The 26,800-nt window shown below is 41.4% G+C and overlaps 1 long non-coding RNA gene across 1 annotated transcript; it reads left to right on the top strand.

Moving 5' to 3' along the window:
* Positions 1-1,716: 1,716 nt before the first annotated feature.
* Positions 1,717-26,306, top strand: LOC127020733 (uncharacterized). The gene is made up of 3 exons (XR_007767103.1): positions 1,717-1,797; positions 4,272-4,410; positions 25,985-26,306. It is a non-coding gene; the product is annotated as an uncharacterized LOC127020733 (long non-coding RNA).
* Positions 26,307-26,800: the final 494 nt, after the last annotated feature.

Below are 26,800 nucleotides of genomic sequence, written 5' to 3'. Positions count from 1 at the left end.
AGTAATTTCAATTAATTAAGTGTTGCAGAGGTTAGTAACGATTTTAAGTTGTGGGATGAAATTACTTTAAGAGATGGCAAATTCCTTGTGCATTTTCTCCTCCATTTGGGTTATGACTATCAAAAGTATAATTTTGATAATGGATTAAAACCAACCTCGTATCTCACAGGGTGCAGTCAAAATCCAGTCCTTTGTTTTTAAGGAAAGATGCAAAAGGAAAGTAATTCAAAACTAGCTGGGATGAAATGTTTGTTTCTGCAAGTTTTGGAAGTGGTGTAAGTCTGCAAACCACATAGAAGACCATTCAGCAAATTACCTATATCAAAAATAGTAGAGGAAATATAGATTAATCAGACATTCAGAAGTGATGAGTGATTTTTGATATCTAGTGCAGGCAAACATCTCCTCTCTGGGATCCCAAGCCAGTAGCGTTTATTGGATCCCAGCTCCAATTTCCCTAGTATTTTTCCAGTTGTGAGTTTTGAAGGCCTGAGATATGTTCCCTACCAGGGACAAACACGCCGCATCAAGGTCAGCAGGAGGAACAACTTTAATCTGGCAAAGAGCATATACCCAGGCAGCTTCAGTGCTCAACTCCTCAAGCAGACAGCAGAGAATTTACAGCCTCAGCCTGCTCCAACCTCCCCATAATTACACACGCAACCCTATACCCCTGATAATTACCAGCCAGGCAACAAGTTCCCCTCCGGTCCCACATAAGGAGGTCTATTTTGTACCCAGAGTTTTCAAGTGGAAAAAATCCCAGCTCTGGTGGGATTTCAGAATATGCTGCTGTGCAGAGCAGTAAGACCCATAACTGGTTTAAGTGTAGCACAGGGGAAGCGGGAGCAGGGAGACAAAAAGAGGGAATACAGGTAAAAGCAAGAAAAGCTCTGATCCTGCAAGGAGGAATCTGTGCGGCTACAAGGAGCCCGTGCTGCATAGGGTGAAGATATCAGCTCGGGTGAATGGGAGGAACGGTGATCATCTGCTGTGTAAACCAGAATAACTCCTCAAAAAATTCTTAGCACATTACATGGTACTTTTGCAACTGATATAGAATTTCACACCTGTGGTACACATTATCCAGCCACCAAAGACAAGAGCAAGGTGTTTAAGACAGATCTATAGAGGCTGCAATATCTAAGCTTTACACATTTTCTTTACTTGTTTTATAGAAGAAGCTGCATTGTGAAGCACCAAGCACTTTTGGGAAGCCATGGAGAAACATGGGGTGAATAAAGGGTGCCCTTGCCCTTCTACAACACAATCTTTCGGAGACAGAGTTGGTTTCTCTATCAATGAAGCTTTGAAAGGGACTTAGGATTTATAAAGTGCACTGATGGAGAAAGCAGCACTGTCCACAGGAGTCTGATTTTCTGGCTCAGGGAACCAGGCCCTCCAGAGGCCCTAAACGCCTTGTGCCAAAAGCCTGGAACAAAAGGACACGTTTCTGTGTGAAATCTGTCTCTTCCCACGCTTCTTGCTTGCTAAGATGCAGCCTTACAGCGGAGAAGTGAAAAATGCATGTATTTTACTAATTAACATAAACTACATCAACCTGGGGGGGTTTGCAGGGGTGTGAAATGCAGTTCGTAGGTGAATGGTGTTTCTGATCACACCAGGTGAGATATATTGAATGCTGAAGCAACTTTTTTTTTTTTTCTTCCCCTCCCTCTTACTTTCATAATGCTGTTAGCTAGGGAGCTGGAAGCAAAGACTGTTATGGTGGAAGGAAGATGGAAAACTTTCTGTGATGATAGTGAAGCTAAAGCTGGATGAGGATTACCTCAAAAGGTTTGTATTGGAGTGGTTTCTCTAGGAAATAAGAAACAAACAGCTCTTGTAGAGGGAGATTCTAGCTGTGGGACTTGGGTCTCCAAGTAGCACAGCAGCCTGAACTATACAGCTGCTTTAAATAGGGCTGCTCAGCAGGGGAAGGAGGAGGCTTGGTGCTCTCCATGGAAGTGCATGTGCCAATAGAATATGAAAATTGGATTGATGGCTCTTGCTGGCTGAGCCTGAATTGTACATGCTCAGGAGGTAGTTCTTGGTGCTTCTGGGGTGCAGAGGGCTGTTGGAGACAAGAACTGTAGCATATTCCTGTATGTGTCTAGTGCCCTGCGTGCTGGAGGAGCAGAGGGGCTGGGCAGCCCCTGTCACTGCAATAGCTGCCTCCAGCCTTGATGCCCAGCCGAGTTCTGTCCTCACTTACACAATGGCAATTTAGATTTTGACCAAAGATTTAATTTATTATTAAGGCCATATGTTTCTCATAACTATGACTTTTGTCAGAACCCATGAGCATTAGGGGTTTTTTGTTGAGAATAATGGAAAATTCCCATTGAGCAAGATTCCACTATGCGCTGCCATTAACTTAGCTCCATATATCTTCAAGGGTGTGGAGAGGGAGGGTTTTAAATATTTTTAAACAATTCATTTAAAAAGCTTTTTCTTCCCTTAACTTTTCTCATTACAACTTGATATTAAACTAAGTAGTTTCATGAAACTTTCTTCTTCAAATTAATGTGTTTCCATTTTTACAACCAAGCCACAAATCTTTATATTTTTGGAGCTGAGAAAGTGCCAAAATATATTTACTTAAAACACAAAGCAAAGTTAAAAACAGAAAAGGGTTGGGGTAGTCTGTATTTGAACCATAACACAAATTCAAATACCTTGGAGGCTAAAGCGTAACTATTACTGTGTCTGATTCACCCAGGGATCTGTGCAGGGAGAAAAAAGGAAGAAAAATCAAGAAGTTGAGACTTTTACTCCAGTAAAGCATGATATTGCTGTGGAATTTCAATAGTCGGTGATGATGTACAAGATAGAAAAGACTTTAGTTGTTTCTTTTGCAGATTTGATGCAGTAGTAGGTTAACTAGAAAAAGCCTTGAAGATGTATTACAGTCAAGAAGGAGATGGAAGCTACTCTTAGTTGTTTTTCTGATCGCAAGGGTACTTCAATAACTGTTTAAAAGCTTGCTTCATAGGGTAACCTGGGTATTATGTATTTCAAACTGGGGTAGTAAGTTACTCAAGGTAATGAGACCTCCATAGAGGCAATGTGAACCACGGTCCCACGAAAGCCTAATGACACCAGATTTAATTGGAAGACTTAGTTGGTGAACCAATAAAATCCCTTAACCATAAGTAGCAATATGGAGGCTGGGGTTCTGCCCACAAGTAATTGCTTAATGGTGTAAAGCATTGCAGAGAAAAGCCAAAGTCATATTTTTGCTATTAGAGCAGACAGAAATCAGTTCACTTACCTTCTTGTTTGGATATTCTATGCGTTCGAGAGATTAGATTAATAACAGTCTAAACTGACTGTGTTGTGGCTGGGCTAATCTTTAAATATGTTATGGCAGAGTAGGCCTGCATCTTAATGTGGGTTTCAGCTTTGTCTTACATAATGAAAATGTTCACAAAGTCTGGAAAGCCACAAAACCAGCACTGCGATTTATTCAGTCTCAAAAATATGATGCTTTCCGTCTTCCTCTTAAGGGCTATAGTGCACTTGTATTTTGATTATAGTACTTTTCAACAGGTACCGTTGCTTCAGGTAAAGGGACTCTGCATTACATAGTTTCACAAAAACGTAATCCTCAAATGTTGCACCTCGGCCATGCTTGGCTTGGCACTCTTTCAGACACTAGGTGCCCTTGGAGGACGAGTGCTATCCTTATCAAAGAGGATGCTTTCTTTGGGATGGGGGATTATCTGCACGCGCTTTCTGTCTGACACGAAGAGCCAAGCACGCAGACTTGTCTGGCTGGTGACCCAAAGGCAGCTTTAGGGTAGACGCATGGCAAACTTTGCAGCCTATTCCTTATGTTTTCCATGCATTTCTGTTTATAAATTGCTTGCATAAAACACCCTCCTCTGTACTTGTGCCATTTCTTGTGTCTGCATACTGACTTGTGTCTTTTGCCTCTTCCTTCAGCTCATTTCTGGGGAAAAAAGGAAAAAAACAAAAAAAGAGACTCCCTAAAATCACATTAAAAAGTTATTTTAACAAGGTGTTTTGTGGAAAGTGCTTTGAGATCACTTATTGAAAAACCTCATGAAGTGCACGTACTTTGAGGAGATGTTTAGCTTGCTACCCATTAACTTGTTGCTGTGATGTTTTTTGGTGGGAACTTTTTTTCCCATGGTAGGAGATGACATGTTTTTACTTGGAGTAGATGCATAAAATAAAAAAACCCTCTTTGTATCAAAAAATAGAAGGTATCAACACTGAACTTCTCTTTTTCTTTCTCTATACAGTATATATGGGCACACTGCTGCCTCCTCTGAGGAAAAAAAATGTTTATTGGAGCACCTAAGGTGTCAGCTTCTTCATGTATTGGCGACCCCAAGACAAGGTACAAGGTTTCAGCCTGATGGCAACGACTAAAAAATCCATGTAAGTTATGAAGATGAACATTTAAAGCTTACACAAGCACGTATCTGTTGTGGCTTGCCTAGCAGCAGCCAGGGAAGCTCACATGAACACCATGACAGTGCTTGCTTCCTTGGCTTAAGAGCTCTCTCAAACGCTCATCACCATCCTAAACAGCTCAGTGTGCGAGAATAATGATATTTCAACTGTCAAAATCCAGCAGAGTTATTTTTGTTTGTATTTTTCATTTTTTTTTCCCCATATAAGTTCCCTAACTACCCCTGTGTGTGTACGCATGTCTCTGAAGCTGCTATATTGCACAATGTATTATCATGGTAGGTCAGATGAGAGCTACATTGCCAATACGATTCCAGTAAGAGAGCTGGCATGAAGAAAAGATGACTGAATTAGTGGCCAATTGGGACATTTTCTGACCTACTCTTTAGGAACCAAGTCCTCTGAACTTTCCCATTATCCTTCGGCTTCATCCTTTTAATAGGGACCAAATCTCCATTAACAATTGAACACTGACAATAAGTGCCATCAGGAAAAGGAAATTCAATTTTAGTGGGGGATGACAGCCTTACCTTTTCGCGCTTAATTGGCCGTATTGTCTCCAAAAGTTAATTGGTTACTTAGTCCAGGTAGTTAGTAAAATGTTTAGCTGCGTCAAAAAGCCCAGGCTCCTACTGTTAATGGGGCATGAAATGGAATGTTTGATACTGCAAATAAAATCAGTGATATTCAAGGATGTTATGGTAGGTAATGCGTTGAAACTGCCATTTAATGGGTCCTGGAAGATTAGGGTAGTGTCAGCTGGAACCGCCCGGTCTCTTTTCTGACATTGTTAGTTGCCTCTTCATTTACTTAACGGCTGTCTGCACTGATTACATAGGCATAAAACTCCCTACAAAAAAACAACAGAGACACGCTCTATTAGCAGTCCAATTAGAACTATTTGCATATTACAGTTCATTTCTGCTTAAGTGAATCCCTAATACAACTTTAGGAAAAAAAAAAAATTCTATTGTCATTTAAAAAAAAAAAGACAAGAAAAGAAAGGAAAAGCCTTAAAGGTGATCTCTTCTCTACCTCTTCTTTCTCTCTGGATAAATTGAGTAAAGGTCCATAAAAAATAAGAGGTGGTGGGGCAGTCTAAAGGTAGGAAATTTCTGTTGCAGCCTTATGTGATGGTGACTTTTTAATATACCAGTAAATTCATGCCAACTTTTTTGCATGGCCATTGTAGGTTTTTTTTTTTTCCTAGATTGTTTTCCATTTTTTTTTTTTCCAAGTCTTCTTTAAAATATCCTAAGGTAGATGTTAGATCAACCTTCACCTTGGGTTTCTTGAGCTAAATAGCTAATGTGTCTGAGAATGAGTCTCGGGAGGAAGCACACTTGATGCTGTGCAGTTCACCTACCCTATTAGCAAATGGTGGTAAACGATCCCCCGTCTCTTCTCCCAACCCTCTCCTACACCCTTAGAGGCTGGAGCTAATAGAGAGGTAATACAGCTTTTCTGCTCCTCTTGAAAATACTTCTGCGTAAATTTTAACCTGTCGTCGAATAGAATAGATGACTTGATATGAACTGGGACAGGTGAGAACAAATGCCTCCAAATTATCAGAACTTCAGAGGAGCCTTCTCCTGCAGGGAATAAAAGGATTGAGCTAGAAGTAGTGTGGTGGGTGTTTGCTGGAGCCCTCTTTTTACCCATCTGTAGAATGGGAAGAAGAATACCCATATGGCCAAGTTACTGTGGAACTTTTGCCTAAGTGATAGCTGTGCTTTGAGATCTGCAGGTGCAGCTGCGGTGGCAGCGATTGTGCTCCTACAAACAGCAAGTGAGCTTATGGTTTTTGACACAGTGCCCTTCAGGACTCTAAGGTGACCGCTTCTTTAAAACAATAACAGTATTACTAGTAATAACAGAAGGAAGTAATTTCTAGTCTTCCTTTTAATTTCTACTTTCCCGTAGTCTGCTGAGCCTGGTGTATTTAAACGCCTCTTTTTAAGATGGTAATTACAATTTGTGCACATGCTTGCCCACGAGGTGGATAGGCTGTTTCTCCTGTGAAATAAAAATGCTGATTTTTTTTCCCCTCTTCTGCTAACGTGTTTCCTGGGGCCCCGCTCTCACGAAAACCTGGGGACTGACAACCAGCAAGAAGCTTCTCACCTGCCTCTTGGTTGGCTGGGATATATCTCTGAGGGACTCCAAGCCGGGCTGGCTGGGTGGAAAAGCTGAGTTGGTTGATTGGTACTTGGATTAGAGGCACCTAGAGGAGCCCAGGGGAGATCTTTGATGTTCAAATGCTAATGTAAATACCGACAGAGTTATTTCCAAAGCTCGCACAGTTCAATTCCTTTTTACATGCAGACCTAATTTCACAGGTCAGCCAACCCACCTCCGCTATTATCTGGATTTAGCAATTAATAGAGGATTTCAGTAGTTGACTGTGACAAATAGTGACTAGGGAAGGGAGGGAGTGAAAAACTGTTCTAAAACAAGGAAGGTTTTTAACAGGTCCTTCTCCCCAAATCCATTATTTTTATGCTGACACGTAAACAATTGCAAACAAACCCAGAACCAAGAAAATCTCTCAATGCAAAGAGTGAAATTCTCTATTTTTCTCTCCTTCAATTTCTGCCTTGCCCATGAGAGGAGTCACAGTGTGCAATATGTATTGTTTTTATGCCCTGCTGGGTCCTTTGTATCCAGCCTCCCGCTTTATATCTAACACTCATTCACACTTACCAGAGATGAGTATTGTCAGACAAAACTCTGGCACTAAAACTCCTGCTGCCTTCCCGGGCTGGCCAGCCGCAGAGGGTGCAGCCGTGGGGGGGACCGGCAGCGGGACGTGGCCCTCTGCCCCGGCAAATACTCCGTACTCCCTGCCAAGAAAATGGCTTTCTGGAAAAGAACTGCCTGCTAATAAAATGGACCTAAATCAGTAAGCAGTGATTAAGGATTGGGCAGTGCTTTCTGCTGCTGTTACTTGAATACATGCTTTTCTCTCAGGCATTAAAAAAAAAAAAGCTCCAAGTTATTTTAGGGAGTAGTTTCTTGCAGATGAGATGAAGGAACGAGAAAAGTAATACTTGGAAAATATTCATTTTCTTTCTTGTAAAAAAAGGAATGGCAACCAGAATTGCCTTTTTAAATAAAACATCAGCCCAGGAATGCAAACTCTACTCTGTTTATATTCAACCTCTACTCTGTCTTTTTTTTTTTTTTTTTTGTCTGGTTCAATGTCATGCCTAGTGGAATAGCAATTCACAGAAAACATGGGATAAATCATTAGTTCCAGTTTATTCTACTTTTTATTTACAGCAAGAATTTCTTTACCGCTGAACTGAATTGATTGCTGGCATGGGACTATTTGATTATTAGTGTGGGACTACTTGGGCACTGCTGTAGTCTGGGAGGGAAGGTGGCTTTTTTGGGTGCAGAGGGATTGTGTAAAGGCCTGATCGGTGGTGTGGGAACACGTGGCTCTTTCTAAGGGTTATTCTGCAGATAACTCCAGATTCAGGAAACCCTTTTACCTCTTCTTTTCCATTAATCTTTTTAATGTGAACTAGCAGAGGCTTTGTCCATTTAAAAAAATCTGCTAGATTATTAGTTAATTGCAAAAAAAAAAAAAATCTCCTTGGCTATTTGTTAATTATAGTGGTGATTTTATTTCGTTTCTCTTTCAGTGAGAGGTTTTTTGAGTGAGGTTACCAGTTGCACTTTGCATTTATGATTAGATTCCCTCACTGATCCTCCTGGGATTTCCAGTACTGAAACAGGAGGGTTTTTTTTTTTACTTTTGTTTGTGCAGGTTTTTTTTAACAGTACTATTTTAAAAAATCCAAAATTTTGCACTCAAAATATTTTCCAGAGACTTAAAAAAACCCAACAAACCTACTTTTTGTTACCAGCTAGAGATTTGCATCACAAACTCTGCTGAACTTTAGCCGTACGCTGATGACCAGTGTGCCTGTGAGCCAAGAAACTTGCCTAGTAAAGGGAATACGTGGGCTGAGAAGCTCCAGGGTCAGCTGGAGCCGGGAAATGCAGTGTCACAAGAAAAACAATTTGCACCAGTCCTGCAAATGTAAATGGGCGTATTGACATCTCTGGGCCCAAGTTGAAATCTGAGGGTGGGTCATTCTATTCCGGTTTCGTGCCTGTCTTTTAGGGAAAATCAGAGCTGTTTTGTTATTTTGTTTGTGTAACCGAGAGTAATCTTTCCGCGGTCTTCATTTGCCCGGGTGGGACTGGAGTTTGACTCTGAAGCCCTGGCTCCGAGGCACCCTTGTCCTGACCTGGCGTTTAGCAGCAGGATCGCATTACTAATGAGTGCATGTTTGAGCGCAAATAAAATAAATACATTTTACAAAACTCAGGCCAGTTTCAAATATTCAGGCAGCTGTCTCTGCCAGTCACCTGCCAGTTTATTGCTTCAAGTCCTTTCCTCTAACTTAAAATCCTCTTAACCCCTGCTCAGGAACAAATGACTTTTGTTGTTCCTTTTTGTTTACTGCTTTGGCTGTACACAGAACCCTTCTTGGAAATCTCGTCTTTCCCAAGTATGGTACTTTGGCATGTGAAATAATTTGGCTTTAAAAAAAAAAAAAAAAAAAAAAAACCTCACAATATTTCCAGTATTTCTGTCCCACTGGAAGGAAAAAAAAGTACAAGGGAAGACTGGATTCCTCACTTGTTGAAGAACTGGCAGAACAAATCTGTTCATTAAAGAGAACACAGAGTTGGGGGAAATGTGGTATTTCAGACTTATTTTCATATTTGGGTATATCCTTCAGGACCTTTCCCAGTACTGTTTGGGAGAAGGGGGCAAAAAAAGAAAACAATTTTTTTTTCTTTTTCCTTTTGCTCTTTCTTCTGTTTAGTGATGAAAGTTCCCATATTGAGAACACTGCTTTACATCCAGGCTCCTCACCGCAGCATGTTCCTTACTTACACAGCTGTTCTCTCCTGTAGTAATTTCAGTTCCATTTCTACCTAACAAGCTGTTCTAATATATGTATGTGCGTGTGCTCATGTAAATAAATACATTCCCTGCCCTCTGTAATTGCATCAGTAGTTTCCAAACTTGTTGAAACACAGGCTTGTTGTTAGCTCCCTGAATTGACTGTGAACAACTGTGTTTTCATGAGCCATCCTAAATCTTTATAATCAAGCTGGTGATGGAGACAATGCTGCCATTGACCACGCTGAGTACTCTCAGAACTTTACAGACCATTTGAGTACGTCTTCCAGCCACACTTCTCTGTTTTTGCCTTTTTAAGTCACAGGGAACAGTTATGGTTTCTTCAGTTTTATGACAATTCCCCCATGTCCTACAATCATCTTTTTTGCTTTTCCCTGGGCTCCGTCCGGTGCTTCCATGTGTCCCTGCTAATGCAGTGTCCAGCACGCATCACAGAATTGCAGGTACACTTATAACAGAGTTTTGGCAGACAGAGCTCTTTGAAGCCAACGGCAATTTCATGCAGACGCATCCGAAGGCATAATTTGACCCCAAGGAAGCCTGCAGTTAGACATGGATTGCAAGTATTTGATTACCTGTGTGCACCTTTAATTATATCAAGGTGCATGTAATTAAAAATGAAGTGCCTGATTCACCGCTACGTTACTCCATTTCATGCTGGAATAATTGAAATGAGCAGGATTGTGCTCTGGTGGAAGCGGTGTAAAACTGCAGTGAGAGGGGCATAAAGGTATTCTCCAGTAAGTTGTGGTAGAGTTGGTGAGTCAGAGTCACACCTTGTAGGGAGGTTATCTTTCTATATATCTAACAGAAATCCATAGAATGAGCACACACACAAACACACGCTACGTTTTCATCATTGATTAACCAGTTTCATGACCTTTTCAGTGAGAGAAATAATTGGCAGTTTTAACTAACAATAAATTGATCCCATTATTCAGTATAGAATATTCTACCGATTTCAAAAGAGATGCTTATTAAAGAGGCCAGCTACTTTCTATCAGTGTCATGCATATGTAAGTAAGCAGGGCTATTATATGCCATCTATGACAATGGCAGGACAAGTCATAAACACAAACATTCACACACAGCCAGGTCTTCAAAGCTCCTGTTTGCCAATTACAGTAATGCTGATGACATATCTAGTTTAACGCACACAGCATTAAAATAGTCCCCCCTTTTCTAGGAAAATCTAATTACACCAAGCCCAAGCACTCAATCAAACCTGTTATTCTGTGGCTAAACAGCCCAGCGTTAATGCAATTTGAGGAGATCCAGGCCGTGACTGGGAACGTCATGTATTAACAATATCTAATGGGAGCTCCCGTAGGTAAATGAATATGCTAACAAGCAAGGTCGCTGCTAAATCTAATATCTTTAAGCTGTTTAATTCCAAACAGTCCCTTAATAAATCAATTGACCGGGAGAGCTGATGCCCCTATCAATTATTCAAGAGGGCAAATAAATATTTCAGATGATTTGATAGGAAGGCTAGTGCTGGTCTTATAGAAAGCTTTGCATTTCATTAGCCTCTTGCTAAAAGTTTTATAATGTGCGGAACAGTGGTGGTTTTCCCTAATCTAGAAACCCCAAGTGTGGGGAAGAAGAGACTGAGGTATCCTGCTTCAGCGACGTAGTCTGCCAGGGACTTGATGACAGCCAACACGGGAAGAGGAGGGAATAGTGTCAGGCTTCCTAGTGACAACTTCTGAACCCCAACAAATGACGAGAGGGAAATCAGAGCACACTTTCATTTCTGAGGAATCCAAAAGAAAAGTAATCTAAAGAAGCTAGGATTAGTGGTTAATACCACATGCCATGCTGCCTTTTGTAAATGAGGGAAGTCATTTGTGTTTGCGTTGGATTATTTGTGTGTTTATGTTAACACTGAGCCATGATTCAGGTTTGCCAAATGCAATTCCCTTGAAGGAAAAGCGGAGTTATTAAAAGGGGTACTGCCTGTAATTGATCTGCATTAAGTAAGTGAAGCTTGCAAAGTGCTTGAGATACTTGGATGGAAGAAGCCAGGAGTGCAAAATATTATTCTATAAGAGCAAAGTATTACCATCGTATCTGAAAAATTGCTGATCATTGAAACATGTGGTTTATTATAAAATCAATGAAGACAAAGGTACAAGAGAAAGGGAGAGAAAATGTACCTGATGCTGGAGAACAAAGAGGGAAGTCCCTGAGGAAGCTTCTTCTTTAAGCGTGTGTAAATTTGCTTGCCTCTGTCCAATCCATTTATACCACTAATACAGATTAAAAGTCAATGATTACTTACATAAGCCTTTCAGTTTATGAAAAGAAACCTATGTCATAAAAAAATAATCTATTGTTCTGCAATGCATCGCTAGATCGGTATATGAATCTGCGTCTCCCTGTGATGACAAGTCAGGGTCTACATTCCTGCCATAGCTCTCCCACCCAAAGTGTCTCTTCCATAGAGAGTCCCTTGTACGAACAGGGCACAGTAATAAGCTTAGGATGTAAGTGTGTTGGCACCAAAGTCATCAACACTGAGCCTGAAGCCTCCCACTGAGTCTCATCAGTATGGAGAACATAAAAAATGAGATTCTTGGAACAACTGTGGGCAAGGAGGTCTCTGCCTGGCATGGTGCTCCCAAGGGAGTGCAAAGTCCCCAGTAGTCCCCTCCACGTGGCCTGGGTTCATGCGCTGGTGAGGAGGGGGACTCAAATCCTGCTGCCTCCAGAATTATAGACTGGATGAAATTCTCTGAAGGATGATTTACAAAGATTTCCTCCCCACTAATTCAGCCCTGCATAAGGGATTTTCTACAGTGTAAGGCAGAGGAGTTCCAGCTACAAAAGTCCTGTTGGTAAGAAGGTGGTTTAAAAATTAGATGTAAGGGAAGTTTTTAAATAATTTTGGACATGTAAGAAAACACTACACTTTCAGAAGCTTGACTAGAAAAGCATCCGACACTCCAGACTGGGTCCTCAGCAGAAATAGTCTGATTTACGCCTCCTCTAGAACAGGCTCTTGGTTTCTTCTGCTTCTTCTCCCTAAATAGCAAGAGCCATATAAAAATCACTGAATGAGGATCTTCTATGGCAGCAGTTTTACATTGCAAATTACTCAATGAGGTATGAAAGAGACATCTCAGCTGCGCAAAATCATAATTTAAATGTTAGGTTTGGTTTATTTTCAGCTTCATGACTCAATGGAGTAGATCCTCTATATGGCATTGAAAGTAAAATCTGGTCAAGTTTAAAATCAGATTCAGGGATTTTAACTCATCATTAAGTAACCTTTTTCTTCATCTCGAAATACTATGTTATCATGTGTATGCTGAAGCTGAGTCTGTGTGCCACAGAAAATTGCATGGCAAAGTGGGAAGGGGAATTACCCTGCATGTGAAAAATATAAAAATAGTAGAGGATATTAAGACACAGTGGAATTATTAACTAAACATAAAACTTGAATCCTAAAATGCTTTTTTATTTTAAGTCTAGTTTCTACTTGTTTCAAAAAAAAAAACCTTTTCAGGAACAATATCTTTGCTTGCCTGAGAATATATGGCTCACATAAACACATGTAAGAGTGGGTCTGTATTCCTGTTTTCAAGAGGGAACACTTTTTCAACCTCTTGCAAAAGCTATTTCTATTAAAGGGGACAGCATCCCTAGCTATTTCTTGGAAAAATAGTGGTAAAGCCATATGGGAAATTGGTGGAAGAGGGTTTTTTATTTTTCTCTTTCTGTTTTCCATTAAAATAGGAATTCTCAAAACATTTTCTTCAGTTTCAGTTCATGATAGGTCTTTGAGATTTAGTTATCCTTGGGGACCTCGAGGGTAGTATTGGTGAGGATTTTATGAAAATATTGGTGCAGAAAATTATATGAAGTTGTTTATTGTACTGAATCTTGTGTGTCTGGAAAAGGGTTTATGGAGCAACTACATGACAATTGGGTCTAGTGATTATTGAAGTCTTCATGTTTCTTTTACTCCGAGAATTTTAGACTTCCATGAAGGACAGGGTCTATATTAGTGGGATTGTCCACTTATGCTCTTCTAGCTATGGATTAAATATACACAACTATGCTGATTTGTCAGCAAAGCTTCCGCTATTAGTGAGAGTTGTTTTGAAAACGTGGCCCCTCACGGAAGTACATGGAGATGCTGTTGATGTCACTTTTGTCCTTTTGTTCCTTTTTTAAAAAAAAAAAAAAAATAGAGAGAATAATAACGAGAAAGTGTTCATCTAACTCATTCACAAGGTTCTACCTGCCATCCCTTATGCTCAATGAGTATGTGAGGGCACTGTTAGGCATATGTGCATGTAAATTACCTCTAACTGCACATCTCTATTATAGGCAATTACACTAATGTGCTGGAATGATACATTTAGTGTCTTCAGAAGATAGAAGCTGGGTGGAGGGCAGACTGATTTGAAGATCAATCTGGATGAAACAAAGAATGGTATTTATTTGGCAGACCACTGGGGAGAGCTGGCTAAAACTGCAGAATGAGATAACATTAGCCATTTGATAAGTGAGGCTTGCAATTTAGGAGTCTTATTTGCTTCTAATTTAAAAAAAAAAAAAATGTCTGTGGATTTCTAGGCTTAGATTGGGAACTACTACTCTGTCTATATAACAGCTATCTCAAGCAATATGAATTGGCAACCAGGAAATGTGCCAGATACTTGAATTTGACCTATCCAGTCTATGCCTCTATTCAGGTGTCAAAATTTGGGTTCCCTTGCTCATACATGCAAGGCAGAGCCCCTGTGGTGACTACCTGTGAGCAAGAAAAAGTGATGCCAGCATTGTCTATGTGGTTGCCAGCAAATCTACGAAGTGTCTCTTTTTGGACAAGGGGAATTCAATGTTCTTGCCTGTCTGTGCTTTCACCACTGAATTTATGCTGGACAACTTCTGTTTGCTAAAAAGAAAAAGAGCTGAATTCACAACAGCAACACTTTTTGGTGACATTTGTTCCATCCTGGCTGCTTTTCAGTGTTGTGCAGAGCGCAGGGGACTTTATATTAGTGCTTGAGTCTCAAATGCTTTACTTAGAAGTTACGGGAGGAAAGTTCTTGCTGCTACAGCTGCTGGCAACATAGAGCCTTGAGGTGGGGAGAGAGAAATTTCTAGATTAAAGCATCAGCTTTAAACCCCATGACTTTCCCTTCCACAGTACCACCATGACTATGGGCTGCTTCTGCTACTTGTTCATGTTCTAGCCTCGCTCTTACTTTCATTTGGGAAGAAACAGAAGAAAGTTGCTTGAAGTCACCTATGACGGTTGAATGACAGGTCAGGTGGCTTCATTACCCAATGTTGATAGTATCACATGAGTTTTCTATTTTTATAATTGTTTTACATGTGTTAAGTCTTACAGGAAGCGTGGGACAGAGACTTTTCATACTATTGGCTTCTATTTCAAATACATAAACTTAAGATGGCAGTGACATATTAAAGATTATTATCAGATAATATAAAATATCTTGATCAGAACAACCTATGCAGGTAATTTGTCCTACTGAAAGCAGTGAGAGAGTCCAAGTACAGAAAATGGGCTCGTATAGATGCTTAGTGAAGTGAGGGAAAAGTAAATAGGAAAAAGTAAGCAATCTGCTCTTTACCTCTGTATTACAACAGAACATTATCACTGGTTTCCATAGCAGTTTAAAGAAATCCTGCACACTACAACTTAACACAGGACGCCCTGTGAGTACTGTGATGGTCAGAAGTGATGATCATCATGATGAGCTCTTTTGAGAACAAAACTGTTTGATAATGCTGACTACTTGGGGGTGACAGAATGAGCACACTTCAGAGGGACACTGGCCAGTGTGACGTTATAGGGGCATAGCGCACAAGGCACAAGATCAAATGGTGAGACAACGTTGTGTGTATTTGTGGGCTGCAGGGAAAAAAGGAAAGGGTTGATGGAGGGAAAAGAAAGACAACTCTGCTCCCGAGGTGAATAAAAGTCTAAATATCTTTATCTGCTTTCTGAAGAACTTAGTAAATTTTATACCAAGGACCTGCTTTTTACAGGGATTTGCTTTGCATCCTACAGGCTGCTTTAAAGAGTTTCGTGTTTTATATTTGGCTGCACCAGGAGGGGATTACTTCCTGATGCTTAATAAATGCAGAAAAGAGGTTCGAAGGCCCATGCATGCACACACACGCACACATGCATGCAACTTATATGTCCAGCAGATAAGTGCAGTATTTTGTTTACAAGGAGATATTACACTGGAAATCCTATTAGCAATCAGACAGTCTGCTGGCTGGATTTAATAAATTTCAACTAAAGGAGTTGTTCAAGCTGGCATATTAACCCCCTAAAGGCTTAGTTTTACTTTTTAGGCGCTCTCCTAACTTCCACCTGCACTGCGTAACGTGGAGGTGGATGCGCTGTGTGCACAAGTGGGGTTTTGCCAGTCAAAGTGTTTAAAATCAAGACAGAAATTCATGGAGACTCCAGATAGGACGATTTTATTGCACTTACATCTGCAACGCAGGGATGCTGGTGCATCTAAAATAATGCCTCGTCGTCGTGAAATCTCCCCCCAGCCCTAGATCTTAGTCCCATGGAGTTTGGCACTGTGAGAAGGACGGAGGGACATATCCCTTTTCTGTGGAGCAAGGCTCTGATTTGGAAAGGGGATATAGGCAGACGGACTCCATCCCCTCAGCATCTGCCTGTGTAAGACTCTCTGCACCATCGTAGCTTAAAAAGACAACAAGCAGATGGAGAGCAGGGAAGTAGGATGCAACATACACAAATTAAAAAGTCGCAGATGTGGTAGACACATATCCTATTAGTTTTGTCTAGAGTTGGTTGAAAAATGCTAGGGATAAAAATTCAAATCGTTGCTGAAAAAAATAGTGTTGAGATATGTAATCTTTTTAACCTCCTTCTAGCTTTACCTTGTGTCATTTCATTCCCCTCAAGACTGGGGATGTACACAGGTGAAAGTGAGAGGCTGGGGGAAGAAAATGCTGTTAAAAGAACTAGAGTGTTTGAATGTATGAATCTCCACTGTGTGAGATTTTTTTTAAGAAGTGCCTGGGATGCTTAAATCCTAAAACCTGTTGAGTATTTGTGCTCTTAGGTAATGTCTTCGAAGATCCTGAAATCTGTAATCAGATTGGAGATTTTTATCTTTGTTATCTTCAGGGATTCATTAAGCTAACTGATAATTTAGGCTCTGGTTCTGAACAAGAAAATTCAGATCTGAATTTTGCTTTGGTCAAGTGTTATCACAGGATCAGAAAATCCTGAAATAATGCAATGACTTAGGTTTTTTTTCTTTTACTTTTTAAACTCTCTTTTCAGCTTTTATCTGTCATGCATTTTGAGCTATTAGCAGTGATTACACTCACAGTTTATGACTCTTTCTCAGCTTATTTAAACTCAGCCCTCTCCCAGTCTGCATTTCTAACTGTATATCTTTGCCTAGGATGAATCATGTAGCACCCACTCTGATTTTCACTCTCCTTCACTCTCTATGAACTGAGTTTGTTTGACAAATTCTGATCCTTTCTGAAAATACCTGGCTTAGTTTTATAATATTATTTATTTTTATAGCCCAAAGCCCAGCAGGTGAAGAAAAAAATGAAGACAATTTGGTAAATAATGAACACAGGGATGACATATTGTTTTCCTGCGATGAGGAATAAATGCACTTTATTAAGTGACCTATCCTCTAGTGGCTGCCAAGAAATTGGAGATAATAAAGCTCTTACTTGCAGAGGATTTTAGTTGAGAGGGGTATTGCTTAAAAAAAAAGGTCCATTCCTTTATTAAAACCTTGTTGCAGCAACATCGGTATCGCCAAAGCGTGTTATTGAGACTTTGTGTTGTGGTTTTGTCTTTCTTTTAATTTATTTATTCTTGTAAATCCTCTGATTCAATTACTGTTGCAAATGAGAGTTTAATTCCCCACTCTGATACTTTTCTGATTTGCAAATGTTTATCCTGGGTCTTGCTTTACTCTTCCATGTCTTTTCAGGAGGCGTAGCGTGCTTGCTGTGAATTGCACCGGGGCTGGTGCGTGCGTGTGAGTGCCAGCTGCCTGTGTTTAGCCATTGATTCCATGTATGATCAGAAGCAACTTAATCAGCTTTGCATCTAAAGGGGTTACTGTGACTGATGACCAACAGGAATCTTTCCACTGGTTTCAGTGTATTAACGGTCTAATCCAAAGTGTCAGGGATGGCTGGGAGAGGACGAGGGTCTCTGTGCATGTGTGGTGTGCAGGATAATGTCCACTGTGCATAAGGGTGAGGGAGATGCTGAAGGTTTGGGGTGGGTGATCTCTAGGAAGGAGTCATCCCTCTTGTAGGGTGTGCCCAGAGTGACTGCGCCTTTCATGCACACCTATAGCCACCATATGTTTGTGTGGTTAAAAGTTTTATATGGCGGGCAGGAGATTTAGCTCTAGGACAAGCTTCCTTCAGGTACAGTTGTATTATCTTGCCCGAGAGGACAGAAAGCATTTGGCCCAATAACTCTACAGATATTCTTGGGCTTGACAGAATGGATTCTTTTTGTGCACTGTATTTCTTTCCACACCTTAAAATTTAAGGGTATCTTCCAATGGTATCTTCTGACCATGAAACCTACACTTAGGGCTCACAGACATGAGCCAACGGGAGCTAGACACTTCTTCTCACAGGGCTAAACATGTTCCTTAACCTTCAGTTAGAGATGGACTAGACCACATACCAGGCTAATCGTCCAGTAGCAAGTTCCTGGGGGAAGCCAAAGCCCCAGCAGATGATCTGGTCCACGAGCCCTGCGGCCGATGCCACCATGCTCTAACCGAGCATGGATTAGGGACAAATCCTGCACTAGAAGCTATGGTTTGAACTCAAGCACTAACTGCAGGGATACATATGTATTTTAAAGGATGTCATATCTCACCTTAAATATGTATGAATGAAAACGAGGTTGGCTACTGCTGAGGGAGACTGACAGAGGAATCAGAACATGAGCCCACAAATCCTTCTTGAAGGTTCCCCCCCCCGCCCAAAGTTACTAAAAGCATCAAGGAAGAGAAAAAGAAGCAGAGATATAAAATGCAAGTAGCACTTTTTAATAGATTTTTCTTCCTTTTCCCCAAAGGGTTCAGCTGCAGAGAAAGAGTGGAACATAATAATCCTTAGCATTTATATAGCACTTTACATTTCCAAAGCTCTGTACAAACATTAACTGATCAATCTTCACAACACCCCTGTGAGTTAGGGATGTATGATTAACCCCATTTTACGTTGGGGGAAACCATAACATTTCAGAGCCTGACTTCCCCCACCCCTCTGGAGGTGCACGGTTCTTGCAGATCCTCCTGATTTAAATAGGAGTTACGCCTGACACTTCTGAGCACCGGATGCTTCGTGACAGCCTCAGGGCTACATGGCCAGTCTGTGGCTGATGCTCCAAAGGGTCTGTCTTCCCTTCCCCTGCTCTAACCGTTGGACGGCCCATGCTTTTGCACACTTTCGTCTTTCCATTTCCTCGGTGGAGTGGGACTAGTGACTGGAATTTCAAGAAGCAAAACTATGCCTGGTTGATGCGCCTACTTGAATGTTGTAAAATTGTCTTTATTTGGAACCCCTAGGGAAAAGCCTATTATCTCAAAGCTGTATTGGGTTTGTGTGGCAAGGTTTTGGTAGCGGGGGAGCTACAAGGGTGGCTTCTGTGAGAAGCTGCTAGAAGCTTCCCCTCTGTCTGATAGCACCAATGCCAGCTGGCTCCAATACGGACCTGCCGCTGGCCAAGGCCGAGTCCATCAGTGATGGTGGTAGCGCCTCTGGGATAACAGATTTAAGAAAGGGGGAAAGCTGCTGCACAGCAGCAATTGCAGCCAGAGAGAGGAGTGAGAATATGGAGAGAAACAACTCTGCAGACACCAAGGTCAGTGAAGAAGGAGGAGGAGGAGGTGCTCCAGGTGCCGGAGCAGAGATTCCCCTGCAGCCCGTGGGAAGACCATGGTGAGGCAGGCTGTCCCCCTGCAGCCCATGGAGGTCCACGGTGGAACAGATATCCACCTGCAGCCCATGGAGGACCCCACACCAGAGCAGGGGGATGCCCGAAGGAGGCTGTGACCCCGTGGGAAGCCCACACTGGAGCAAGCTCCTGGCAGGACCTGTGGTCCCATGGAGAGAGGAGCCCAGGCTGGAGCAGGTTTGCTGGCAGGGCTTGTGACCCCACGGGGGACCCACGCTGGAGCAGTCTGTTCCTGAAGGACTGCACCCCAGGGAAGGAACCCACGCTGGAGCAGTTCGTGAAGAACTGCAGCCTGTGGGAAGGACTCACATTGGAGAAGTCCGTGGAGGACTGTCTCCTGTGGGAGGGACCCCATGCTGGAGCAGGGGAAGAGTGTGAGGAGTCCTCCCCTGAGGAGGAAGGAGCGGCAGAGACAACGTGTGATGAACTGACCGCAACCCCCTTCCCCGTCCCCCTGCGCCATTGAGGGGGAGGAGGTAGAGAAAATCAGGAGTGAAGTTGAGCCCGGGAAGAAGGGAGGGGTGGGGGGAAGGTGTTTTTTAAGATTTGGTTTTATTTCTCATTATCCTGCTCTGATTTGATTGGTAATAAATTAATTTTCCCCAAGTCGAGTCTGTTTTGCCCGTAGGGGAATAACAGCAGCTTTGGTGGGCACCTGGTATCTAGCCAGGGTCAACCCACCACACAATGTCTTTTCTTTTCCTTTTTCTTTCTTTTTTTATTTTCTTTTCTTTTCCAACCCTTGAAATGATTTAAAATGAAATGTAATCCTGTATTGAGTGAAAGCACACAAATACAATGATATACCTGCTACCTGATGCCTTTTTTTCCCCTTTCTTTTTCAATCTTGATAATTTTCTGTGTTTTAGAGAAAATGGCAGGTAGAGTAGGGGATTAATGCAAAAATGCATCTTTCTTTTCTTTTTTTTTCTAGCGTAGAAATAAATAGATGTCTTTAACATGAAATCTTGGTGTAAATTGTTGAATTGTATTAACTTTTTAATGCTTCCTGAGTTTCCATCCCCTGAGCATGTGTTGCCTCTTAAAGCAGAGCTCTGCTTTTGCAGGAGATGGAACTGTATGGCAACGCTGTCGTTTTGCTTTGCTCCCTGTTTTGCTCCTCGCCTTTGGTCTCCTGAGCCACAAGTGCTTTCATATTAATTCACCTCGGGTTCCCATCAGGAGAAAAACAATGCATTCACTCAGAGAGGATGCCCAATTGTGGCTAAAAGAGGTTTGTCTCCAAAGTCATGTCCTATAGGCAGGGATGGCTCCATATAACATGCAGCAGGAACAGGACCAGAGTGGGAGAAGACTTGAACAGAGGACCTCAGGTTTCTGCACCAGCTGGTGTGGGCTGACCCTGGCAGAAAATGCAAATAAAGATAACAAATACTGTGAAGATGGCTGCTGGCTGCCCCGATGTACATAGTCTTCCTCCCACCAAGTGCACCTTTCTCCTTCAGGATACGGTGTCAGATACTGCAGAGCTCATAAGAGTCACTGCCACTTGCTCTTCATCATCAATATTCACCCCTTTGGGCCTCCCAGTTAGCTCAAAGAACATGGAATCTAGTTAGGAAATGGGTTTCTTGGTCTCCTCCATCTAAAATAGGTCTTAAGAAGGAAGAAAAAGGGTTCTAAATAAGACTGATGGAGAAGAGGGATTAGATAATTTTGAGAATTTCCTCAAATGTCATTGCTTTGGGTATTTTGTATATTTATTCATTATTTATTTACCTGGAAAATATAGTATTACTACAGTAATAGGAGATTCAAGTCTGGATGATACTCTATTTCTGGAAGAAAATTGCTTCTTCTGCACTGGGATGTGACCTGTAGCCTATTGCTTTTTATCTGTATTATTGAATCTTCTGATTTGGGAGCTGTGCAAAACAGCTTTTCATTCTGAATGCTAATCAAAAGAGTGCGTTAATTAAATATACTTCTAATGAAACTAGCTTGAAATGAGACATGCACGCCAAAGTCTGCCCCTTCTGAAGTTAATGAGAGATACTGAGGGGATTGGATTTTTTTTTGATGGGGGAGCTGGCCACTGATATAGAGATGAGCATTATTGTAATGAAGACTTATAAAATAAGATCATCCTCTGATCTCCATTGTACCTGAAATTGGTGGAGTGTGTCCAGATTTGCACTGGTGGAAGAGGAGCTCTGAATTTGGCCCCCTACTACTTAAAAATATGTAGTTGCCCTTTAAGATGTAAATCTATTGAAATCCAACCTTAGACATTGCCAGGGTCACTCTGCTTATTACTTTATGACATTTTCAGATTAAAGGTGCAGTGGGGCTCACATTAATTTGCTTTATGTTTGACTAGAAATGCTTCCCATCACTATTAGAGCACACTTCGAGCTCTCTTCATTTTAGAACGCTTGTCAGTCATTCGAGAATGATATGCCCTACGTCTGGGATGAATAAGCACATCATATATTAGGCAGAGGCTTTTCCTCTGGAGAGGCTCAAGAGAACTGACAACTACTTCCAAGGAAGGTGAAAAACATACACAAGCCCAGCAGCTGAATGAGGGAGGAGCGGGGAAATATTCTGCTAAGATGTTATCTGCCGAGTTGATTGAAAGCATCCAAGCAGTTGTCCTGTGATGGCAGTTTTTAAGACTCAGATGTGTGGGAATGAGAGGAAATGGGGACCAACACTTCCACATGCACCTCTGGTCTGCAGGGGATAGGAAATAAATCTTCCATGGGGCGCTTGTACATGTCTGTGCAACCTCCTGGGTCCCAGACAGGGCGCCCTATGGATGTAAAGGAGAGGGAATAACCCCTCCTAAACAGGGACGTTTTCCTTTTCTGTTTCATTTTTCTGGAGTGAAAAATAAATTCTGTCACTTATTCCACTAATTTCCATCTTGAAATCTTTTCTAGTTTCGATATCAGTTTTGAAGCTGCCTGCACGTTAAGGCCTTTAGGGGGAAAAAGTGATGGTTGTATCATGAGGGTAAGAATGACAGAGTACCCTGTTTTTTATCAGATGTTAGGTGTTTCAGGGGAATATCAGAGTACCCCTGGCATGGGAAGTATTTGTACCTTCTCTACCAACAGGCAAAACATCAGCCTGGAGATTTGCTGATGCTGCTTCACTGGGGGAGGACTTTTGGTGAATGTCACAGCAAAGTCCCCTTTATGGCTCCTTAACCAAGTGACCTCTCAGTGCAGATCTGTGAGTCACAAATCCTGCAAAAACTGGGGGAGAAAAAGCAAAATAAAAGACATTTGGCATTTTGATTTTGAACCTTCAGGGTTGTTTCAACTTAAAACTCAAAGCCAGTTGCGGAAATACCCTCCTCTAAAAACACAAGGCCTGATTCTGAGAGAGGTGGGTGAAAACCTCTTTCCCGAAAGCCACCAAATTTTAGGTACTGACACAGCAAAACAGGCATAAACACCTTTACCTTTATTCTGAGGCTGGTGGAACTGCCTGGGCACTTGAGGTGTGTGTGTGTTTAAATGTCCGGCATCCCTGGCCAAGGAGTTTTGGAGGATTGGGCCCTTCAGACCGAAGTGATTAATTTCAGGCAGTTTTTTAAGTCTCCCTTTTTGCACCTTCATAGAGCATTTTTTAAAAATGTGGTTCGCCTATGTATCTATTTTTCTATAATCAGCATTTGTTCTCTGAATGCAGACTCTAGGAGGAACGTAATGACAACATGGCTGAAATACCGTCAAAAATACGACACCTGTGGAGGGAATTTAGAACTGTAACGAACAACATAGAGGCTCTCACATTTTTTGTGCACAATTAACTGTGTGCTAATATGGCTCCTTGTGAAGTATCTCATAAGGACAGTGAGTTCCCGACTGATCTGTGTGTGTCTGCCCATCACTAGTCATGACCAACCCATATCTCCACCTATTCCTATTCAGCCCCTCTGAAAGGTATATCAACCCCCTACAGCTGCAGATCTGTCCACCCAGTAGCTTCATCTGCTCTCGCTGCTATGTTGTCTGGAGAGCCTGTCTCTATTTTCTGTTCTATATGATATCCTAAAAAACTTTAGAGCCGTGTAACCTGGTAAAAACTCACTTTTTCACAAACTGAGTGCAAAGACTGCAGCAACCAATTAACTTGTACATACCCATTTTTAGCTCTTAAGTGCTCCATCCTCTCTCTCTCCACCCTCAGTTTAATGTCCTAACCTCAGTTATCCACGGAATTATATAGCTTAATATATAGCTTAATCCATTCCTGGGATTTTATCTTTCCTTATATTAACTTACCTATAGATGATCTTGCAGGGATGGCATATGTTGGAGACAGTCATTTTTAAAGCCATCTGCAGCTGGTTCTTGTGTGAATGCAGCACCCTGCAACTCATGATTCCTCTTCACTACTAATTATTTCCTATGGCTTTTAATACTGCTCCGAGTCTTAGAATAGCTCTGAATGATGATAGACATATATTATTATTACAGGTTGTATTAAGCAGTCGTAGCTCAAGTTCTAATTACATTACCCTTCACCCACGGCAGCAGTAACACTTGGTTTGGTTCTTGAGTTTCTAGGAATAATCTCGCCAGTAGTTCTTAGTCAGACTGCAAGGTCAGGGAGAAAGGAAATTCTCCTGCCCTTCTTTTCGTGTAGGATCTGAGAGGATATATTGTGAAAAGGGACAAAACTGGTCATGAAGAGAGAGGATTAAAATGAGACGCTCCATGCGTTGCATGCTAACAGGGACAGTAGCAGCATCAAGACTCTGCTCCAGGCAGTATAGGCACTCCGGAAAAGCAAGTGCTGGGGATGTGTGCATGGTCTAAGAGCATGTGGGTGCATTTTAGGGTGTTGAGTTATGGGGCTTCACGTATGACTGAAGACTTCTAAATCCATCCAGCAGAAACGAGAAGTACAAAACATCCTCTGGTTCCCTGCAGCATTCCCAACTCCAGCGATTTTTTCCGTAAACCTACGATTTTTAGATGGTTGCATGAAGTCCTATAGAGTGGGAACAATGTTGTGTGTATATCTCATTTTAATTTTTTTGACTGGGGAAAAAAATTCTAGTCACTGTGATCAGTGAGGAAAGGATGACATCTGAACCAGAAGATCTCAAAGCCAGGAGTCAGTTAAAAAGTATTTGCATTTTATTATTTTTAGTCAGTGGGTGGCCAGGGTCATCATACTTAAATAGTTGTTAATAACAATTCTGATTTGGGTCTGTAACATATTTATTGGTGGTTGGTGGTTGTTTATAAATCTTAAGAGAAATATTTTTATGATTTAAAAATGAAATAGAAATATGACAGACATTTTTAAAAAAAAAATCTGGAAAAATTCTTCTGGTATTGAAATGACATGTGCAGAACATAAGGACATGATTTGATTTTTTTATGTTTGGTTATCCAAATGCCCAAGTAAATAAACAGCATAAATACCAAAGGGACTATTTCTTTGTTCTCAAATTCCTTTATCTGATAATCTCAGGCAGTATAAATAACTAAGGAAAGGTTTTATTACGTAATACTGCACAGCAATATAGTATTGCTGGTTCTTTGCGACAGTGAGTCTCTCTCCACAATCCCCAGAACATTTTGGCTACTACTATAAACTTATTACAATCTATTTCTCTATTGTAGAGTTTTCTTACAGTACCCATAAAATCCAAGCACCTGACACTAGAATATCTCATTTATATAGCAATTTCCATCCCTCAGCGTATGAATTTTTGCGTGTATGTCTGCATGTGCTCCAGATAGTTTACTTTTGTCATGTATGTATCCGCGAAAATCAATATGCATGCTTATTAGCAATTAATGATTTTCAATAAAAATCTTAAAACAGAATAATCATCACTGTTAGGGATTAAAAAAAAAAGTCTGTTTTATCAGCTTGAAAATGAATGAAGAGCATTTTCTTACTATGTTAATTAATTACAGTTGACAAAAAGTGGGATCCTTCACTCCTCCTTTCATGTTGATAATTCCATCCCTCCCTCCCTCTCTCTCGCTCTCTCCCCTCAATTAAACATATGAGAGTATCCCCTCCCCTTTTAGAAAGAAGCTTTTAGATTAATCATATTATCTTAAGGTTCCAAATCTCAATGCCTGCGTGACCTTTCTTCCGTTAGAATCCATTATCTTAAACTATCACAATAATCCTGGCTTTAGGGAGGGAGAGCGGGAAGCAGGAATCAAACCTAATAGATGGCAAATAAGATTAATCTATGATCTAAGTGCCGATTACACTTGGCCCTGCCCTTGAACACCCAGGTGTAACCTTGAAATTCACATCCGCTAAGACACTGCAATTGGATTGTGGGTCCCTGAAGGGCTGGAAGGGGCAGCTGGCCAAACTTTACCCGTTATTCCCCAGTGAGACATGAGCTGTCTCGGCCTGCAGCTCTCTTACTTGTGGAATTTGGCAGCGGAACAGCTGAATGTTTGTTTTGGGATGTTTAGCATTTTTTCAGATAAAATAGTTATTTTCAGGTCCTTAATTTTTGTTTGTCAGAAGCAAGCAGCCAGGGAATGGGTGAACTTTTACCTGGACCTCACAAGAGGAGAAAGCTCTCTTTCAAAATCTGATAACTCTGCAGAAGAAAACAGAGATATTTTCTTTCTTTATAGGCCGACCTATGGACCCTGCCAAAAAAAATGTTCCATGTGAACTTGAGTTTGCAAGGCCCTTGTTTTCAGTCCCAAATACTCCGCGTTCTGAGAAAGGACATCTGTGATAAGATGGAAATTGGCACTGGTAACTCATGTACTATGGGTGAAGCATGCTCAAAAGAGGCAGACCCAGAGGTAATTTTTCATCAAAGAACTTTTTAAAGCCATTATTAAAACTAGCATAAATTTCCTCCGTTGCTGGCAGCTTCAACAGGCAGGACAGGATTGATTTGGATATGGCAGCTCAATTTAATTTTTTTTTTTTTTCTATTTATATGTAAGGCCAGATTCTCAGCTGGGGTAAAACAGTGAGAGTTTGCTGACTTGCTTGAACCTTGCCCGAGAGATGTTGGTGAGAGGTGGCAGTGATGTTCAACTGGAACTTTCTACCCTCCATCAGCTCCATTTGGAGGCAACAACTGAACCCCACAGCAAAGGGGCCATATTTCTGTTTGTACCTATCCTCACACAGCAATACCCTGGTGGGACAATAATGCAAGTAATAGGGCATTAGCAGGAAAGTACGCTGTAGGAAATGTCAACGTGAAGCACATCTGGTGGCTGGCTGACTCTAAAGTGGTCCTTCGGTAATCTCAAAATTATAGAGGAGGGGAAGAAGAAACAAAGAAAGAGGCAACATCATGTGGATAACAGCTACCACACTGGTAGCCTTGCAGGGTCAGAAGTTGTCTGAGGGGAGAGGTTGCTGCAGCCCCCAACAGCAAACCCTCCGGAAGGCTGAGAGAGTCCTGACCTGCCAGGCTCTGCCCACCT

The sequence above is a fragment of the Gymnogyps californianus genome, chromosome 11 (assembly GCF_018139145.2).
Source record: "Gymnogyps californianus isolate 813 chromosome 11, ASM1813914v2, whole genome shotgun sequence".
Taxonomy (NCBI): domain Eukaryota; kingdom Metazoa; phylum Chordata; class Aves; order Accipitriformes; family Cathartidae; genus Gymnogyps; species Gymnogyps californianus.
This window is presented reverse-complemented; position numbering and strand designations above follow the sequence as displayed.